Consider the following 20,121-nt stretch of genomic DNA (forward strand, 5'->3'; position numbering starts at 1 on the left):
GAGAAAAATAGTTAGAACATAGGGAATATTGGTAATATAAAAAATAATAATAATAATAATAAAAAAACAAACAGTAAGGGAAGGAAGATTGTAAATATAATTAAAAAATAAGAAAAAAACGATAAGAGACGGGGAAAAGATTGGTAATATAAAAAAAAGAAGATTGTGAATATAATTAAAAAGTAAGAAAAAAAAACCCTAAGAGACAGGGAGAAGATTGGTAATATAAATAAAAGAAAGATTGTGAATATAATTAAAAAGTAAGAAAAAAAAAACAGTAGAAGATAGGGAGAAGATTGGTAATAAAAAAAAATAGTAAGAGAGAAAGATTATGAATATAATTAAAAGCAATTAAAAAAAACGACTATAGACGGGAAAGATTGTGAATATAATTAAAAAGAATGAAAAATGATGTTGAAGGTATTAAATACAGTAAAAATGTTTAAAAGGTATTAACAAAATTATAAATGTTAAAATATATTAAATGGTTTGTATGAAAATAATACTATAACAAACCCGTGCAAAGACTCTAACGTCTGTGGACCAATATAAATTAGAGAAACAATTTTGTAGAAGTTCTAACTTGAAACTGATGTTATGAGCTCACCTAGATTGACTTGGATTTCAATATAAGGAATCGAACTTTTATTAAGGACAAATTGATGACACCAACTTAAGCTAACCAGGTACGTGACCTTACTATCGGCATGATTATATTTGATGTTGGCACGTGCCCCGTGGTTCTGCAAGTGTCATATATATTGATATGTGTGAATTGTTTGTGAATCGATATATTTATGATATGTTATGTATATGTTGTGATATGTGAATTGTATGATAATACTTATGGTGCGGTGTGTTCAATGATATGTTTAAGATAAGATACAAGAAGGATGCACTAAACGTAATGCAACGATAGGAGTAAGATATGTTCATAAAATGTTATGGTTAGGTTACATATCGAAATGCTATGGATATAAGAGATTGATAAAAACGATATAGTCACGATCGATTGATAAAAGAATACGATTAGGTTATGGGTAGAAAGGGATAAGATTGTAATAGATTGATAGAACGATAGCATTAGGATACGTTCATGTAATGATATGACAGTGATATGCATTAGAGTTGATTTTGGTGGTGTTTCATCAGGCATCCACACAAAATTGTTACTAGAAGAAGGTCAATAATGCATACTACTAGTCAAACTTCAGGGTTTGTTGGGTTTCCCAAAAGGGATGAGAGTGTTCATGATGCTTTTGGTGCAGGACACAGCTCTACGAGCATATCAGCTAGTATTGGCATGGCCGTTGGCAGAGACCTTTTGGGAAAGAAGAACAATGTCATTGTTGTGATAGGAGATGGAGCTATGACAACAGGCCAAGCATACGAGACAATGAACAACGCAAGCTATCTTGATGCCAACATGATCATTATCCTTAACGACAGCAAGCAAGTCTCCTTACTTGTTGCTACACTTTTGATGGACCAGCTACTCCTGTTGGTGCGCTAAGAGGTGCCTTAACCAAGCTGCAAGCAAGTACACAATAGTATGATATTGTCCACTTTGAGTATAAACTCAAATGGCTTTGCTTTTATGCGTTCCCAAAAGGTCTCATACCAATGGAGATGTATTCCTTATATAAATCCATGATCATTCCCTAAATTAGCCAATGTGGGACGACTCCCTCCCAACAATCCTCGACAATTTCTTGTGAGTACTTCGTGAAATTTAGACTCTTGCCAGCACTTTAAAACATCTCACTTTAATTACCTAGATATCAGTTTGGGTGACTTTCATACCATTCTTTGAAAACTATCACAAGACAAATTGGTGGGCAAGCCCATGAAATTGCAGCAAAAATCGACGAATATGCATGAGGTATGATCAGTAGCTCGAGATCGACGTTTTTCGAGGAGTTAGGCTTGTACTATATTGATCTTGTGGATTGACACAATGTATGAGATTTGGTGACCATTTTTGATAAGGTGAGATCAATGCCAGCCCCCGGACTTGTATTGATCCACATCATTACAGAAAAAGGGAAGTACTATCCACCAACAGAAGCAGCTGCTGATAAAATGCATAGTTAGGCTCTGTTCTAAGTCGCAACATCATGTTTTGTTTCATGCATTCTTTCAAATACTTACTTCTTTACAACTCGTCCAAACGTTTAGGAGTTGTCCAGTTTGATCCGAAAGCTGGCAAGCAATTCAAGACAAAATCTCCTACACTTTCATACACTCAATACTTTGTTGAGTCTCTGATACAAGAAGCTGAAGTCGACGACAAAATCGTTGCCATCCATGCTGCCATGGGTGGTGGAACTGGTCTTAATTACTTCCAGAAGAAGTTCCCAGATCGTTGCTTCGATGTCGGGATCGTCAAGCAACATGTTGTTATGTTTGTAGCTGGTTTAGCTACATAGGGTCTTAAACTATTTACTCATCCTTCCTCCAAAGATGCTTTGATTAAATAACAACAAAAGGTTATTTTCAAGTTCTAAACAGTGTTGTATTGTCCTAACTACTAACTATATGGCATGGTCATGAAGGTGGTGCACGACGTAGACCTTCAGAAACTACCTGTCCGTTTCGCAATGGATCGAGCTGGTTTGGTCGGTGCCGATGGGCCGACACATTGTGGAGCATTTGATATAACATACATGGCTTGTTTGCCAAACATGGTTGTCATGGCTCCATCTGATGAAGCTGAACTAATGCACATGGTTGCAACGGCAGCAGCAATCGACGATAGACCAAGTTGTTTTCGATTTCCAAGAGGCAACGGGATTGGCGTCGATCTTCCTCCTAACTACAAAGGAACTCCAATAGAGGTTAGCATGAGATTACAATATAGTATCTCAAACTAAAATCTAATACATTCTTTGTTTCATTGAGCAGATTGGCAAGGGGAGAATACTGATGGAAGGCACTAAAGTTGCTATCTTGGGATATGGCTCAATAGTTCAACAATGTGTTGGAGCGGCTGAATTGCTTAAAACAAGAGGCATTGTCCCAACAATAGCCGATGCTAGGTTTTGCAAGCCTCTGGATACTCAACTCCTCAGGCAATTGGCTAAGGAACATGAAATTCTTATTGTTGTGGAGGAAGGCTCCATTGGAGGCTTTGGTTCTCATGTATCCCATTTTCTTAGCTTAACAGGACTTTTAGATGATCATCATCTCAAGGTAATTCAAAATCGTTTCGTTTCGTTTCATTTCGTTTCGTTCTACTAATATCAACTTAATTATGGTGCAGTTGAGAAGTATGGTTCTTCCCGATCGATACATCGACCATGGATCACCACGAGACCAGATGGAAGAAGCGGGATTGTCGGCTGGACACATAGCTGGAACAGTGCTAACTCTTTTAGGAAGATCAAAAGAAGCTCTTTTCGTGCAAGTTTCTACAAGCAGGAAGCCAAGCTCTTAGTTAGAAGTTATATTATATGTATGAGACTCATCAACGATAATGTAATCCTATGATCCTGCCTAAGTGAATATCCAACACAGTTTTAAACCAAACCCAGGATTGCTATCAGACATACAGCTGCAATGTTCATAATAATAAGTTTTAAAATACTAAAAACAACCCTATCAGTTTATGTTTCTACACCCCAAAACTTCCAGATTTTAGCTGGATGCTCTAGTTTTTAACTTATGGATAATTTTTGATTCACTATTCCAAGATAAGTTTAGTTGGGAGACACAATAGCCCATAAATAAATAAATAAATAAGTAAACAAACAAAAAAACAAATAAAAAAAATTACTTTTTTAAAAAATATATAATAAAATAAAAGGAATAAATAATTAAATAAACTAAAAAAACAACCATCCCCACTCCTCTCTATCTCTCATTCTTCATCTATCATCTTTCCTCAAACCAATTCTTACACGACAATCTGAAGTACCTACAAAATAAAACAAAAAACACTAAGAAAAAAAATGTCAGATTTGAGAAAACAAAAATGGCTGTAAAAGCAGATTTAAGCGAAGAGAGATAGAGAGTGTATGTTAATTACATTCAACTTGTCAGTTATGAAATATATCTTACATATTATATCTTAATATTCTTTCCTTTATATTTTATTTAAAGTATATTTTATTTTATTCCCAATATTTAATTAGTTTATATTTTCCTCATTTGGATATTAGTTGGTAGCTTATGTCGTTATAAATATGAATGAGAATACACATCTTCAATCCCAATTCTATTTCTCATTCTTAACCGAACTATAGTAAAATAATAAACAAATGAATGAATTAAATTTAAAATCAAGAATATAAATGTTAACCGATAAATATAGAAACAAATAAAAAAATGAAGATTATGAATATAATTAAAAGCAATAAAAAAAAGAGAAAAATAGTTAGAACATAGGGAATATTGGTAATATAAAAAATAATAATAATAATAATAAAAAAACAAACAGTAAGGGAAGGAAGATTGTAAATATAATTAAAAAATAAGAAAAAAACGATAAGAGACGGGGAAAAGATTGGTAATATAAAAAAAAGAAGATTGTGAATATAATTAAAAAGTAAGAAAAAAAAACCCTAAGAGACAGGGAGAAGATTGGTAATATAAATAAAAGAAAGATTGTGAATATAATTAAAAAGTAAGAAAAAAAAAACAGTAGAAGATAGGGAGAAGATTGGTAATAAAAAAAAATAGTAAGAGAGAAAGATTATGAATATAATTAAAAGCAATTAAAAAAAACGACTATAGACGGGAAAGATTGTGAATATAATTAAAAAGAATGAAAAATGATGTTGAAGGTATTAAATACAGTAAAAATGTTTAAAAGGTATTAACAAAATTATAAATGTTAAAATATATTAAATGGTTTGTATGAAAATAATACTATAACAAACCCGTGCAAAGACTCTAACGTCTGTGGACCAATATAAATTAGAGAAACAATTTTGTAGAAGTTCTAACTTGAAACTGATGTTATGAGCTCACCTAGATTGACTTGGATTTCAATATAAGGAATCGAACTTTTATTAAGGACAAATTGATGACACCAACTTAAGCTAACCAGGTACGTGACCTTACTATCGGCATGATTATATTTGATGTTGGCACGTGCCCCGTGGTTCTGCAAGTGTCATATATATTGATATGTGTGAATTGTTTGTGAATCGATATATTTATGATATGTTATGTATATGTTGTGATATGTGAATTGTATGATAATACTTATGGTGCGGTGTGTTCAATGATATGTTTAAGATAAGATACAAGAAGGATGCACTAAACGTAATGCAACGATAGGAGTAAGATATGTTCATAAAATGTTATGGTTAGGTTACATATCGAAATGCTATGGATATAAGAGATTGATAAAAACGATATAGTCACGATCGATTGATAAAAGAATACGATTAGGTTATGGGTAGAAAGGGATAAGATTGTAATAGATTGATAGAACGATAGCATTAGGATACGTTCATGTAATGATATGACAGTGATATGCATTAGAGTTGATTTTGGTGGTGTTTCATCAGGCATCCACACAAAATTGTTACTAGAAGAAGGTCAATAATGCATACTACTAGTCAAACTTCAGGGTTTGTTGGGTTTCCCAAAAGGGATGAGAGTGTTCATGATGCTTTTGGTGCAGGACACAGCTCTACGAGCATATCAGCTAGTATTGGCATGGCCGTTGGCAGAGACCTTTTGGGAAAGAAGAACAATGTCATTGTTGTGATAGGAGATGGAGCTATGACAACAGGCCAAGCATACGAGACAATGAACAACGCAAGCTATCTTGATGCCAACATGATCATTATCCTTAACGACAGCAAGCAAGTCTCCTTACTTGTTGCTACACTTTTGATGGACCAGCTACTCCTGTTGGTGCGCTAAGAGGTGCCTTAACCAAGCTGCAAGCAAGTACACAATAGTATGATATTGTCCACTTTGAGTATAAACTCAAATGGCTTTGCTTTTATGCGTTCCCAAAAGGTCTCATACCAATGGAGATGTATTCCTTATATAAATCCATGATCATTCCCTAAATTAGCCAATGTGGGACGACTCCCTCCCAACAATCCTCGACAATTTCTTGTGAGTACTTCGTGAAATTTAGACTCTTGCCAGCACTTTAAAACATCTCACTTTAATTACCTAGATATCAGTTTGGGTGACTTTCATACCATTCTTTGAAAACTATCACAAGACAAATTGGTGGGCAAGCCCATGAAATTGCAGCAAAAATCGACGAATATGCATGAGGTATGATCAGTAGCTCGAGATCGACGTTTTTCGAGGAGTTAGGCTTGTACTATATTGATCTTGTGGATTGACACAATGTATGAGATTTGGTGACCATTTTTGATAAGGTGAGATCAATGCCAGCCCCCGGACTTGTATTGATCCACATCATTACAGAAAAAGGGAAGTACTATCCACCAACAGAAGCAGCTGCTGATAAAATGCATAGTTAGGCTCTGTTCTAAGTCGCAACATCATGTTTTGTTTCATGCATTCTTTCAAATACTTACTTCTTTACAACTCGTCCAAACGTTTAGGAGTTGTCCAGTTTGATCCGAAAGCTGGCAAGCAATTCAAGACAAAATCTCCTACACTTTCATACACTCAATACTTTGTTGAGTCTCTGATACAAGAAGCTGAAGTCGACGACAAAATCGTTGCCATCCATGCTGCCATGGGTGGTGGAACTGGTCTTAATTACTTCCAGAAGAAGTTCCCAGATCGTTGCTTCGATGTCGGGATCGTCAAGCAACATGTTGTTATGTTTGTAGCTGGTTTAGCTACATAGGGTCTTAAACTATTTACTCATCCTTCCTCCAAAGATGCTTTGATTAAATAACAACAAAAGGTTATTTTCAAGTTCTAAACAGTGTTGTATTGTCCTAACTACTAACTATATGGCATGGTCATGAAGGTGGTGCACGACGTAGACCTTCAGAAACTACCTGTCCGTTTCGCAATGGATCGAGCTGGTTTGGTCGGTGCCGATGGGCCGACACATTGTGGAGCATTTGATATAACATACATGGCTTGTTTGCCAAACATGGTTGTCATGGCTCCATCTGATGAAGCTGAACTAATGCACATGGTTGCAACGGCAGCAGCAATCGACGATAGACCAAGTTGTTTTCGATTTCCAAGAGGCAACGGGATTGGCGTCGATCTTCCTCCTAACTACAAAGGAACTCCAATAGAGGTTAGCATGAGATTACAATATAGTATCTCAAACTAAAATCTAATACATTCTTTGTTTCATTGAGCAGATTGGCAAGGGGAGAATACTGATGGAAGGCACTAAAGTTGCTATCTTGGGATATGGCTCAATAGTTCAACAATGTGTTGGAGCGGCTGAATTGCTTAAAACAAGAGGCATTGTCCCAACAATAGCCGATGCTAGGTTTTGCAAGCCTCTGGATACTCAACTCCTCAGACAATTGGCTAAGGAACATGAAATTCTTATTGTTGTGGAGGAAGGCTCCATTGGAGGCTTTGGTTCTCATGTATCCCATTTTCTTAGCTTAACAGGACTTTTAGATGATCATCATCTCAAGGTAATTCAAAATCGTTTCGGTTCGTTTCATTTCGTTTCGTTCTACTAATATCAACTTAATTATGGTGCAGTTGAGAAGTATGGTTCTTCCCGATCGATACATCGACCATGGATCACCACGAGACCAGATGGAAGAAGCGGGATTGTCGGCTGGACACATAGCTGGAACAGTGCTAACTCTTTTGGGAAGATCAAAAGAAGCTCTTTCCGTGCAAGTTTCTACAAGCAGGAAGCCAAGCTCTTAGTTAGAAGTTATATTATATGTATGAGACTCATCAACGATAATGTAATCCTATGATCCTGCCTAAGTGAATATCCAACACAGTTTTAAACCAAACCCAAGATTGCTATCAGACATACAGCTGCAATGTTCATAATAATAAGTTTTAAAATACTAAAAACAACCCTATCAGTTTATGTTTCTACACCCCAAAACTTCCAGATTTTAGCTGGATGCTCTAGTTTTTAACTTATTGATGATTTGATATAACATACATGACTTGTTTGCCAAACATGGTTGTCATGGCTCCATCTGATGAAGCTTAACTAATGTGCATGGTTGCAACGACAGCAACAATCGACGATAGACCGGGTTGTTTTCGATTTCCAAGAGGCAACAAGATTGGCGTCGCTCATCCTCCTAACTACAAAGGAACTCCAATAGAGGTTAGCATGAGGTTTCAATATAGTATCTCAAACTAAAATCTAACACATTCTTTGTTACAATATAGGAAAGCTCCATTGGAGGCTTTGGTTCTCATGTATCCCATTTCCTTAGCTTAACAGGACTTTTAGATGATCATCATCTCAAGGTAATTCAAAATCGTTTCGTTTCGTTTCATTTCATTTCGTTCTACTTATACCAACTTAATTATGGTGCAGTTGAGAAGTATGGTTCTTCCCGATCGATACATCAACCATGGATCGCCACAAGACTAAATATTAGAAGCGGGATTGTCGATAGGACACAGTTGGAACAGTGCCAACTCTTTTGGGAAGAACAAAAGAAGCTCTTTTCGTACAAGTTTCTACAAGCAGGAAGCCAAGCTCTTAGTAGGAAGCTATATGATATGAAGCAAGAAAGGTTTAAATGGATCAAGAAGTTAGCGAAAGTATTGTATCAGACTCATCAATGATAATCTATCATATGATCTTGCTTAAGTGAATATCCAACACAGTTTTAACCAACACCTCGTTGCTATCAAAACATACCGCTAAGAACAACTCTATCACTTTATGTTTCTACACCAAAAACTTCAAGATTTTAGCTGATGCTTTAGTTTTTAACTTATTAATGATGACCAAGATTTGATTCACATATTCTAAGCAAAGTTAAGTTTCAAGATGTAATAGTCCAAAAATAAATAAATAAGTAAATAAAAAATTAGGTTTAAAAAAAATAATAAAATAAAAGGAATAAATAAATAAATAAACGAACTCAACACTAATCTCTCATCCTTTCCCATCATCTCTTCTCAAACCAATTCTTACACGAGAATCTAAAATCCCTACAAAATAAAACAAAAAACAAGAAACAAAAAGATTAGATATGAGAAAACAAAAAAAACTCATTAATTTAGTGGTTCTAAACATTCTTAAAGAAATGGTAGCCATTTCAATCCTCGATAAAATGTCAGTATGACCATCTTTAACAATTTCTCCCTTAAACTGATTGTAAGGATGCTTTTAGTTTACTCGTGGTACTACACACATACCGATTGACTCACGTAGTTTTATGAATGCATCTAGCTTCAGTAGTTTTGTCATAATATTTGCAACTTGGTCTTGTGTGACACAATGCTTCAGCTTAATAACTCCATCTCGGGTCAAATCATGCAAGAAATGAAATCTCACACCAATGTGTTTGCTACATTCATGCATGATTGGATTCTTGGATAGCTTAATAATTGAACTATTACACATAATATAGTGATACACTTGTCTTGAAAATGACCACAACAGATAGAGGAGGATTTATTCAATCACATAGTTTGGGCTCTTAGAATATGGCGCCCTTGGGGCATTCTATTTGATGGTATCGAAAGGCCCAATGAATTGGGATTTTCCTATTGGGCTAGGTTATTTCGGGGCAAGCGGATCATTTCTGATGAAGAGAATGATTCGGAGTTCTTGCAGAGTGGAACCGTGCAGTACCAGACACGAGATAAATCTTCCAACGGACAAGACTTTTTTCGAATAAGTCAATTCATTTGGGATCCTGCAGATCCACTCTTAAGTTTTTCCAAAACTCTCCTCATCCACACCCCTTCACAAGCACAAGGCATGGCTGCCACAAATTTTGCTTCAGTAATGGACAAAAAAACTACAGGTTGTTTTTTGGAGGACAAGACACAGCTCCATCACTAAGTAAGAAGACATAGCCATAAGTGCTTTTTCTATCATCTATATCTCCTGCATAATCACTGTCAATAATATGCTATCAACTCTACATTACCCTTTTTCCGATAAAGGACTCCCAAATCTACAGTACCTTTTAATATTTCAACACCCTTTTTGCAACTTGCAAATGTAATTCTGTTGGACTTGTCATAAATCTGTGAAGGAGAGACACTACATAAAGCTTCCAATCAATTTTTTATACATGGTAGCATTGATATTGGCTCCTTCTTCATCCTTTGTCAGTCTAACCTCAGGAACAATAGGGTTTTTCACACAATTACTTTTCATCCTAAACTTCGCCAAAACTTCTTTTGCATACTTTCTCTGACTAATATAAATGCTTTCAAGATTTTATAAAATCTCTACACCGAGAAAATATTTCATTTTTCCAAATCAGTCATTTCAAATTCAAGTTTCATAGAATTCTTGAACTTAACAAACATGCTCTCATCATTACTAGTAAAAATTAGATCGTCAACATATAGACTAACAATCAAAATTTTACCTCCATCTCCTGTTTGTATGAATAAAGTAGGGTCACAATTGCACCTCTCGAATCCTTCTTTGACAAAATTTGCTTCAATTCGACTGTATCGTGGAGCTTGCTTAAGGTCATATAATGCCTTGTTTACCTTGTATTCTTGACCTTTTTTTCTCACAACCTTGTGGTTGCTCAACAAAAATGGCTTCTTTTAATTCTCCATATAAGAAAGCAATTTTCACGTCAGGCTGATACACATTCTAACTATTCCGAGCTGCTAAAGCAATTATCATCCGATTAGTATCCCACCTAGCCACAGGTGCAAACACCTCGGTATAGTCTATACCATGTTGTTGTGCATAACCTTTTGCTACCAACCTAGCCTTATACTTGTCAACTTCGCCATTTTCGTTGAGTTTGGTTTTGAAAACCCACTTTACTCTAATCTCTTCATTCCTTTTGGCAAATTTGTCAACTCCCAAGTCTCATTTCGTTTGATGACTTCTATCTCCAAATCCATTGCGGCTCTCCATTTTGAACTTTGAACAGCTTCTTCAAAGGTAGTCGGATCTATAGTTGAGGTTAATAGAACTAAATTGTTGTGCTCAGCTTCTTCATAAAATTCTCCCCCGCTCACATAATTTTTCATCCATAATGGTGCTCTTTTGTTCCGCACTTCGGGAGTGCTTTCTTCAGATGTTGAGGAATTTGATTCACATGACTCACGAGAAGATATACTAACTTCTACTTCTTCTGCTATCGTCTCCTCTTCAAATTCTTACTCACTTTGGTCATGTTCGCTTCCTTGTATAATACTGTCTTCTCATTTTAGGGTATCAAGTCTTAGCTTCTTCATTAGTTTTCACCCAATTCCAACATTTGTTTTCTTCAAAAATCACATATTTGCTTCCAACTATCTTCTTGGACACTAGATTTTAGACTGTTCACTCATCCCTAGCAGCAAACACTGAAAACTTTTATCATCTAACTTCTTTCTCTTACCGTCTGATACATGAACATGTCCAATGCATCCAAAAACTCGAAAATAATCAATATTAGGTTTTACGTCATATCTTTCACTACCACTGTAGGACTTCTGTTGAGCACGTGCATTGTCCAGTTTACTACTTCTGGCCAAAAATTCTTTGGAACTTACTTCTCTCATGTTCATAATTGTTCTGTTCTTGCGTCAGCTACACCATTTTGTTGGAGAGTGTAGGCTGCAGTAAGTTGTATACTGATACCATTAATTTTGCAAAAATTGTTGAACTCATGAGAGGTGAACTTTCCACCCCTGTTTATGTGTAGACAACGAATAAAATCTCCAGACTCTTTCTCAACAAGATTTTTGAAATTCTTGAAGATAGTAAAGACTTCAGACTTTTCAACAAGAAAATATATCCACACCTTATGGCTATAATCATCCATAAAACTTATAAAATATCTCTTCTTACTCGTGGAAAGAGGTTTGATGGGTCCACATGTACAAGTTGCAGCCTTTGTGTTGCTCTCCATAAACTTCTCTTTGGAAATGCATCCCTATGTTGCTTTCACACCATGCAATCAGTTCATATTTTAGATGATGCTTTCAATTGGGGTAACCCTCTCACCATTTGCTTATGTTGCAATGTTCTCAAACCTTTGAAGCTTAGGTGCCCATATCTGTTGTGCCAAAGATGAGTGTTGTCTTCTATAATTGTTTGGAAGCAAGGGGAGGTTTGTGGCATGATTCTTGCAAGAAATATGAACATCCTATTTGTAGACATTGTTTGCATAATAAGCCCCTTCTTAGGATGATAGATTTTGCATTCTCCATGTTATATCAAAATAGATACACCTCTTTCTTGTAGTTGTCCAAGGCTTGAGAGATTGTTTTTCATCCTCAAGCTTAGCATAATTTGCTTCCTTTTTCTATTGAGAACACTCATATCTAAAGTGTTCTAACTGATGACACTTATAACACTCAATTGTAGTTTTGTTGAATGGATTTCTACCTCTTTCTCTTCCTCTACCTCTTCCTCGAAAAACTTCACGAGCTCGATCAACTCCTCTTCCACCGAATCTATTATCGTATGTCACCTTTAGTGCTTGTTCATCACTTACACGTCCATTCATTCTTTGCTCATGTACCAACAAGCTGCTTTGTAATTCATCGATTGTTAAAGTGTCTAAGTTATTAGACTCTTCAATCGAACATATAACATTGTCAAATCTTGAGGTCATTGATCTCAAGATTTTTTCAATAATCACAACTTGTTTCATGTGTTGGCCAAGAATTTTCATCTTTTTTGCAATGGTGAGAGTTTGAGCAAAATATGTATCAACACTCTCACCTTCTTTCATCGTTAGAACTTCAAACTCTTTCATAAGAGCTTGGAGTTGAGCTCTTTTGACTCTTGTGGAACCCTGTTACTTCTGCTTCATAGAGTCCCAAACTTGTTTTGGCAGTATTTCTATTAAGGATCGTTTCCATAATAGTTCAATCAATGGCTTAGAACAAATAATTCTTGACCTTCAAGTCTTTCAACTTTTGGTATGCAATTGTTTTTTGTTGTGCTTCAGTAATCTGTACTCCCTCTGCGGCAGGAATTCCGGTCTCCACCAAGGACCAATATTCCTTTGAACGAATTTTTTTTTCCATAATGGCCATCAAACTTAGGAATTGCCGGTTGAACGAAATTGATTTCAGCTGCCATATTTTGAATCTCTTTCAACTCACTCCTTAAGAAAAAAAACTAAAGTTTCTTCTTCTCATGATTAGGTATTGTGACGCTGACTATGATACCAAAGGTTTACCTTCGATGTCAATTGCATTATCAAATAAATCAAATTGGTTGACTACTACAGCCTTACAAACTAACAATAATTTAGAAAGCATAAAATTAGCCATCTAAAAATAGAAAAACAACTCCTAATTAATTTGGTGGTTGTAACATGGTAAGAAATGGTAGCCATTTCAACCTTAGATAAAAGTTCTAAGTATCTTTATTTGAACCGATAAAAGGTTAGTATGACCATCTTTAACAAAGAAAAGAAAAAAATAGTAAGAGACAAATAGAGAAATTGTGAATATAATTAAAAGTAAGAAGAAGAGAAACACAGTAATAGACAAGGAAAGATTGGTAATATATAAAAAAAATAGTAAGAGACAGAGGAAGATTTTGAAGAAATAGTACCCATTTCAACTCATGTCTACGACCATCTTTGACAAAGAAAAGATAAAAAATAAAAAAAATAGTAATAAACAGATAGAGAAGATTGTGAATATAATTAAAAGTAAGAAAAAAAAAAGAAAATAATAGACCAAGGAAGATTGGTAATATATGAAAAAATTAGTAAGAGACCAAGAGGAAGATTTTAAAGAAATGATAGTCATTTCAACCCTAGACAAAATGTCAATATACCATCTTAACAAAGAAAATAAATAAATGGTCTAGAGAAGTAAGAAAAAAAAAAGAGAAAACAGTAATAGACAAGGGAAAATTGGTAATATATAAAAAAAATTAGTAAGAGACAAAAAGGAAGATTTTGAAGAAATTTTAGCCATTTCAACCCAAGACAAAAGGTTAATATACCATCTTAACAAAGAAAAGAAAGAAATGGTTAGAGAAGATTGTGAATATAATTAAAAGTAAGAAAAAAAAAAAAAGAAAACAGTCATAGACCAGGGAAGATTGGTAATATATAAAAAAAATTAGTAAGAGACGAAGAGAAGATTTTGAAGAAAGGGTAGTCATTTCAACCTTAGACTAGTAAGAGACAGATAGGGAAGATTGTGAATATAATTAAAAATAAAAAATAAAAACGCAGTAAGAGACAAGAGAAATTGGTAATATATAAAAAAATATAGTAAGAGACTGAGAGTAAGATTGTGAATATAATTAAAGGAAAAACACCGTTAAGAGACAAAAGAGGATTTGTAATATATAAAAAAAATAGTAAGAGACAGAGAGTAAAATTGTGAATATAATTAAATGAATATAATTAAAAGCAAGGAAAACAAAAGAGAAACGTCATAGAGAAAGATAGAAAGTAAAGATTGTGAATATAATTAGGAAAAATTGTAAATTATTAAAGGGTATTAAATGGTTTGTATGAAAATAATACTATAACAAACCTATATAAATATTTCAAAACGGCTCTCATCTATCCCAATTCCTTAGTTTAACAGGACTTTTAGATGATTATCATCTCAAGGTAATTCAAAATGGTTTTGTTTTGTTTCGTTTCGTTTCATTCTACTAATACCAACTTAATTATGGTGCACTTGAGAAATATGGTTCTTCCCGATCGATACATCAACCATGGATCGCCATGAGACCAGATGGAAGAAGCGGGATTGTCGACTGGACACATAGCTGGAACAGTGCTAACTCTTTTGGGAAGATCAAAAAAAGCTCGTGCAAGTTTCTACAAGTGTGAAGCTAAGCTCTTAGTAGGAAGCTATATGATATGAAGCAAGAAGGGTTTAAATGGATCAAGAAGTTAGCGAAAGTATTATATCAGACTCATCAACTAGGGGTGTACCCCAAGTTGGGTTGGGTTGGAGGATTTTTTTTACCCAACCCAAAAGTTCGGGTTGGTTGGATTGGTAACCCAACCCAACCCAACCCAAAACTTTTCACAACCCAACCCAACCCAACCCTCTATTTTCGGGTTGGGTTGTCAATTTTTTTTTAAGTTTAATAAATCCACATTTCATAATTATTCTGATACTATCTTTGATAAAATATATTAAAAGTTTACAAACAAACACAAATCAATGTATAATTATTCCTAAAAAAACAAAAACAAAACAGAAAAGGGGGGAAATTCAGTAAAAAAACAAAAGCGAAAATTCTAACTTATTAACCTAGTTCAACATTGTCATAAAATTAAAGACAACTAAATATCGATATTTTTTTAGAATAATTTAAAATAATCAAAATATAATGATAGATCATGAAATTAAATAAACAATAAAGATGATTAATTTAAATGTATTGTATATAACAAAAATAAAAAATATATAAATATATTTTAATTGAAATATGTGCTTATACATGCCCTAAATTATTAAAAAAAATAAAAATATATAAAAATTAGGATATAATAATATGGCAAAATAATAAATACATTAAAATTAAAATTTAGAATGTACTTTAAAATTAATTAATCAAAATAATATAGGTATAAATGATACATGTATATATATAAAAAATTATTAAAAAAATATAAATATATATAAATTAGGATATAATAATATTGCAACACATAAATAATAAATACTTCAAAATTTAGAATATACTTTAAAATTAATTAATTAAAATAATATAGGTATAAATGATACATGTATATATATAAAAAATTATACTTTAAAATTAATTAATCAAAATAATATATGCATAATATAATAGACTAAAATCAAATCCGAGCTTGGTCTAACTAGATTGGCCAAAGTACCACTCTGACAAACTCATTATTACCGTAAGATTCTTAATATATTTTATATATTTATTTTGGTTCGGGTCGCTCGGGTCAACCCGAGGGTTTGTCCCACGAACCCGAAACCGAACCGATTCAATTCGGGTTCAGAAAAATGAACTCAACCCTATCCGAAATGCTAATCCAACCCAACCCAACCCCCATAGTTTGGGTTGGGTTGGTCTGGTTGAATGTACGCCCCTATCATCAACAATAATCTAATCCTATGATCCTACTTAAGTGAATATCCAATACAGTTTTAAAATAACACCCAGGATTGGTATCAAGACATACAGATGCAATGTTCATAATAATAAGTTTTGAAATACTAAGAACAACCCTATCACTTTATGTTTCTACGCCCCAAAACTTCAAGATTTTAGCTGGATGTTTAGTTTTTAACTTATTGATGATGATGATTTGATTCACATATTCTAACGTAAGTTTAGTTTTGAGAAGACATACACAATTGATATATAATCTTCAAGGTGCAAACTTACGTTTTTTTTGTGAGATCCCACGTTGGTTGGAGAGGGGAACGAAACATTTCTTATAAGGGTGTGGAAACCTCTTCTGAGTAGACGCGTTTTAAAACCTTGAGGAGAAGGCTAGAAGGAAAAGTACAAAAAGACCGTATTTTCTAACGGTGGATTTGGATTGTTACATTATGTGAGATCTCACATCGGTTGGGGAGGAGAGCGAAACATTCTTTATAAGGGTGTGGAAACCTCTTCTTAGTAGACTCGTTTTAAAAACTTTGAGAGAAAGTCCGAAAGGGAAAGCCCAAAGAGGACAATATTTGTTAGCAGTGGGCTTAGGTCGTTACAGATGGTATCAGAGCCAAACATCGGGCGGTGTGCTAGCGAGAACGTTGGTCCCTAAAAGGGGAAGGATTATGAGATCCAACGTCGATTGAAGAGAAAAACGAGTGCCGGCCAGAACGTTGGGCCTCGAAGGGAGGTATATTGTGATCCCACATCGATTGGAGAGGGGAACAAGTGGGAACGAGGACGCTAAGTCCTGAAAGAGGGGTAGATTGTGAGATTCCACATCGGTTGGAGAGAAGAACAAAACATTCTTTACTAGGATGTGGAAACCTCTCCTTGTTAGATGCGTTCTAAAAATATTGAGAGGAAACCCGAAAAAGAAAGTCCAAAGAGGACAATCGCTGCTAGCAATGAACTTGAGTCGTCACACATCGATCCCATATTTAGTAGCAGAAACTCTTGTTTGCTTTCCGGCAGCACATTCTTACCATATATAAAACAATACCAAAGGTATTTACCAATAAATTTATGTAAAATTTATATCGATTTTTCTACATAAACATTTTCTTTAAATCGTTAAAAAAAAACCCAATAAAACATTAAAAAAAATGTAAAAAATGTTCACGATGATAAATTATTGCTTGATTATTTATTTCAAGATGTGGAATTGTTTGAATGATTGAGATTGAGTAGCATAAAAGTTGGCTCGTGTTTATGTTTGTATGACTTTTTCATGACTACATAACCGACATGATAGACTCTAGGATAAAAGAAACAAAATTGGATATGTGTAGCTATCTCATATGTGTAGTCTTGTCTTAGTCTTAATGTTGTTATTAAGTTCATATGAAATGCTATCGTTCCAAATAATTGGATAATAAGAGTTGGTTGTAATGCTAGAGAATTATGACTATTTTCGTCATAGGCAAGAACGGTCGACAAAGGGTTTTTCTAATGGTGTCGAGTATCACAATCATACTATGAAGATAGTAGATTGTGATCCTCACGTGTGGATAGACAAGACGACAACTCTCAAGTGGAACTCATTCGACTACGTGAAGATCGAGACAAATAAGTGTGATGATGCGACCTAAGATAATGGTGCATCATCCAACACACTGAGAAGAGTGTATTAAAGCCAAGATGAGACATAAGTATGGTTTGAGAGAACAATGACGAAATGACGTCAAAGACAAGCTCGAAGAGGAGTACAACCTTAAACCATAACCTCAGAAGTCGAGGTTTCAATATGGATTTTAGCATGTCTATCTATATGAAAGACGAAAATTTGCTAGATTTGGTGTTAATCAAACACTCGATGAACGTTCCGCAGGGTCATATGACCACTCGCCAAAATCACGCGTACTCTAGAAAGATCCGATATGCTTGAAAATGTACTATACGGGGAGACATGGTGACACCTCACCATCACCCCTATGGCCTATGACCTAGGTAAGCCACCTTGTGGCACATACGCACGTCACAATATGGGTGAGTGTTACAAGATGAGTGACTTGGGCATCTTCCTTTGAAATGAATTTTTCTAGGACAATATCGAACGACACAAGTGCACCGATATTCCTCGCTAACGCATATATCAGAGGTTGATATATGCACACGCTATCAAATATAGAATCCGTAAATGACTTGGCATGGACACGAGAGGGTTCATTCTTCGATAGAACTCATATCGACGGATGTTTGGGATGCCTCCACGATATAATTGACACATGGTTTGATTTTCAATAGACATGTCCGAGCAAACTATGATGGTCAAAGTCGTCCGACGACTTAAGATTGCTAGCATTATTAATTGATATATAGTATAAAGTTGGAGCTAAAATTAATTTTTTGGGAAAAAAAAATATCACTAATATATATATTATAATATATGTCATAAAGTTTTGGTGTCCTACTTTGAGAATGGCACACCAAAACCAGTGAGAGACAAGAAAAGAGGATGGATAAGTTGGTTCAGTTAATTGAACGGTAAAAAAAAAAAAAAACAAAAGGAGAGAGATTCAGTTAAAAAGTAAAAAGGTAATTTTGTAAGTGTAGTGGGTTGGTGAATTGTTTTGTTATGGTAATTAAGTCATCATCACTATAACGGGTTTAGTTCACCTACTTAACCACGTTTTGTGCTTAACTAACTCACTTCCCAAACACTAACCCACACACCAAACACAATCCAAACTAATTTATTATTTTATTATTTTATTATTTTATTATTTTATTAATTAACTCAAATACCAAATCTCATATATTGGTGTGATTTAGCTAACTACATTGTTTTTTTTATTTATATATTCTTAATTTATTATAAAATGAAAAAAAAAATACTATTTTACTTTTTTTTTTTCAAATATATTCTTAAAACTTAACGGATAATTATATCAATTAAAATTATTGATTTTCATCTATTTTATAAATAAATTTTATTGAATTAATAAAAATTAGTGATTTCTTTAATATATTAAATAATTAATTAGGAAAGTTAAATTCCCTTGACCAAAAGTTTTAAGCAATATCAATAAAATTTATTTTTTGGACTAATTTCTATTAATTTATTGATTGTTAATATATCACAATTTCAAGTTATAATTAGTTAAGTCAAATTAATTTTTTATTAATAATAATGAACTAAGTTAATTAAAATTAATTAACTATTACATTGTAATGATTAAATATTCAATTAAAACCACTTTTTTTTTCTTAGTTAATTATTTTTCACCGTTAAAAAATTAGTGATATTTGAATTATTTTTAGTTATTTTACTAATTAATCTTTTTATTCTTAGTTTAATTTTAATATTTAAAATAAATAAAGCGGAAAAAAAAACTGTGAAACTCTAGGGATCCATACATGGTCCACGTGGAAAACAAGCCTTTTAAGCGAAATACCAAATTTGCCCATGCAAACCTAACATATTTACAGGCGGTTGGCTTTTGGAAATGTTTGGCGCCCTGGATGGAGCGGCAGTTGCGGCAAAATCCACGAGGAAAAAATGAACGGCTGAGATTAGATATGAGATTCCATCCTTTAGATATAGTGTGTGTGTGTGTGTTTGGGGGAATCTTTTATAGCCCTTTTTGTTTGGTGTTCTTAGATATACTTTGAATGTTCCTTCTTACCAAATTTATGGGTAAAATCGTAAATAAACTTACTCCATTATTGAATCATAAACACCCAGGTCAATAACATCAAAAGTATATACACTTAGTTGAACGAACAGGGCATGCTTTGGAAGAAGCGATCTGTTACCGAGCCGTATTATTGGGAATAACAAAAGCATCTCTAAATACTCAAAGTTTCATATCGGAAGCAAGTTTTCAAGAAATTGCTCGAGTTTTAGCAAAAGCTTCCCTCCGAGGTCGTATCGATTGGTCGAGAGGTTTGAAAGAGAATGTTGTTCTAGAAGGAATGATAGCCGTAGACAGTAGATTTAGAGAATTAAC

General features: G+C 34.1%; 2 pseudogenes; both read left to right on the top strand.

The window, feature by feature from the left end:
- Positions 1-1,159: 1,159 nt before the first annotated feature.
- On the top strand, positions 1,160-3,555 carry LOC111483147 (annotated as a pseudogene).
- A 1,968-nt stretch (positions 3,556-5,523) lies between these two features.
- Positions 5,524-7,892, top strand: LOC111483342 (annotated as a pseudogene).
- The last annotated feature ends 12,229 nt before the right edge of the window (positions 7,893-20,121 follow it).

Source organism: Cucurbita maxima, unplaced genomic scaffold (genome assembly GCF_002738345.1).
Source record: "Cucurbita maxima cultivar Rimu unplaced genomic scaffold, Cmax_1.0 Cma_Scf00008, whole genome shotgun sequence".
In the NCBI taxonomy this organism is placed as follows: Eukaryota; Viridiplantae; Streptophyta; class Magnoliopsida; order Cucurbitales; family Cucurbitaceae; genus Cucurbita; species Cucurbita maxima.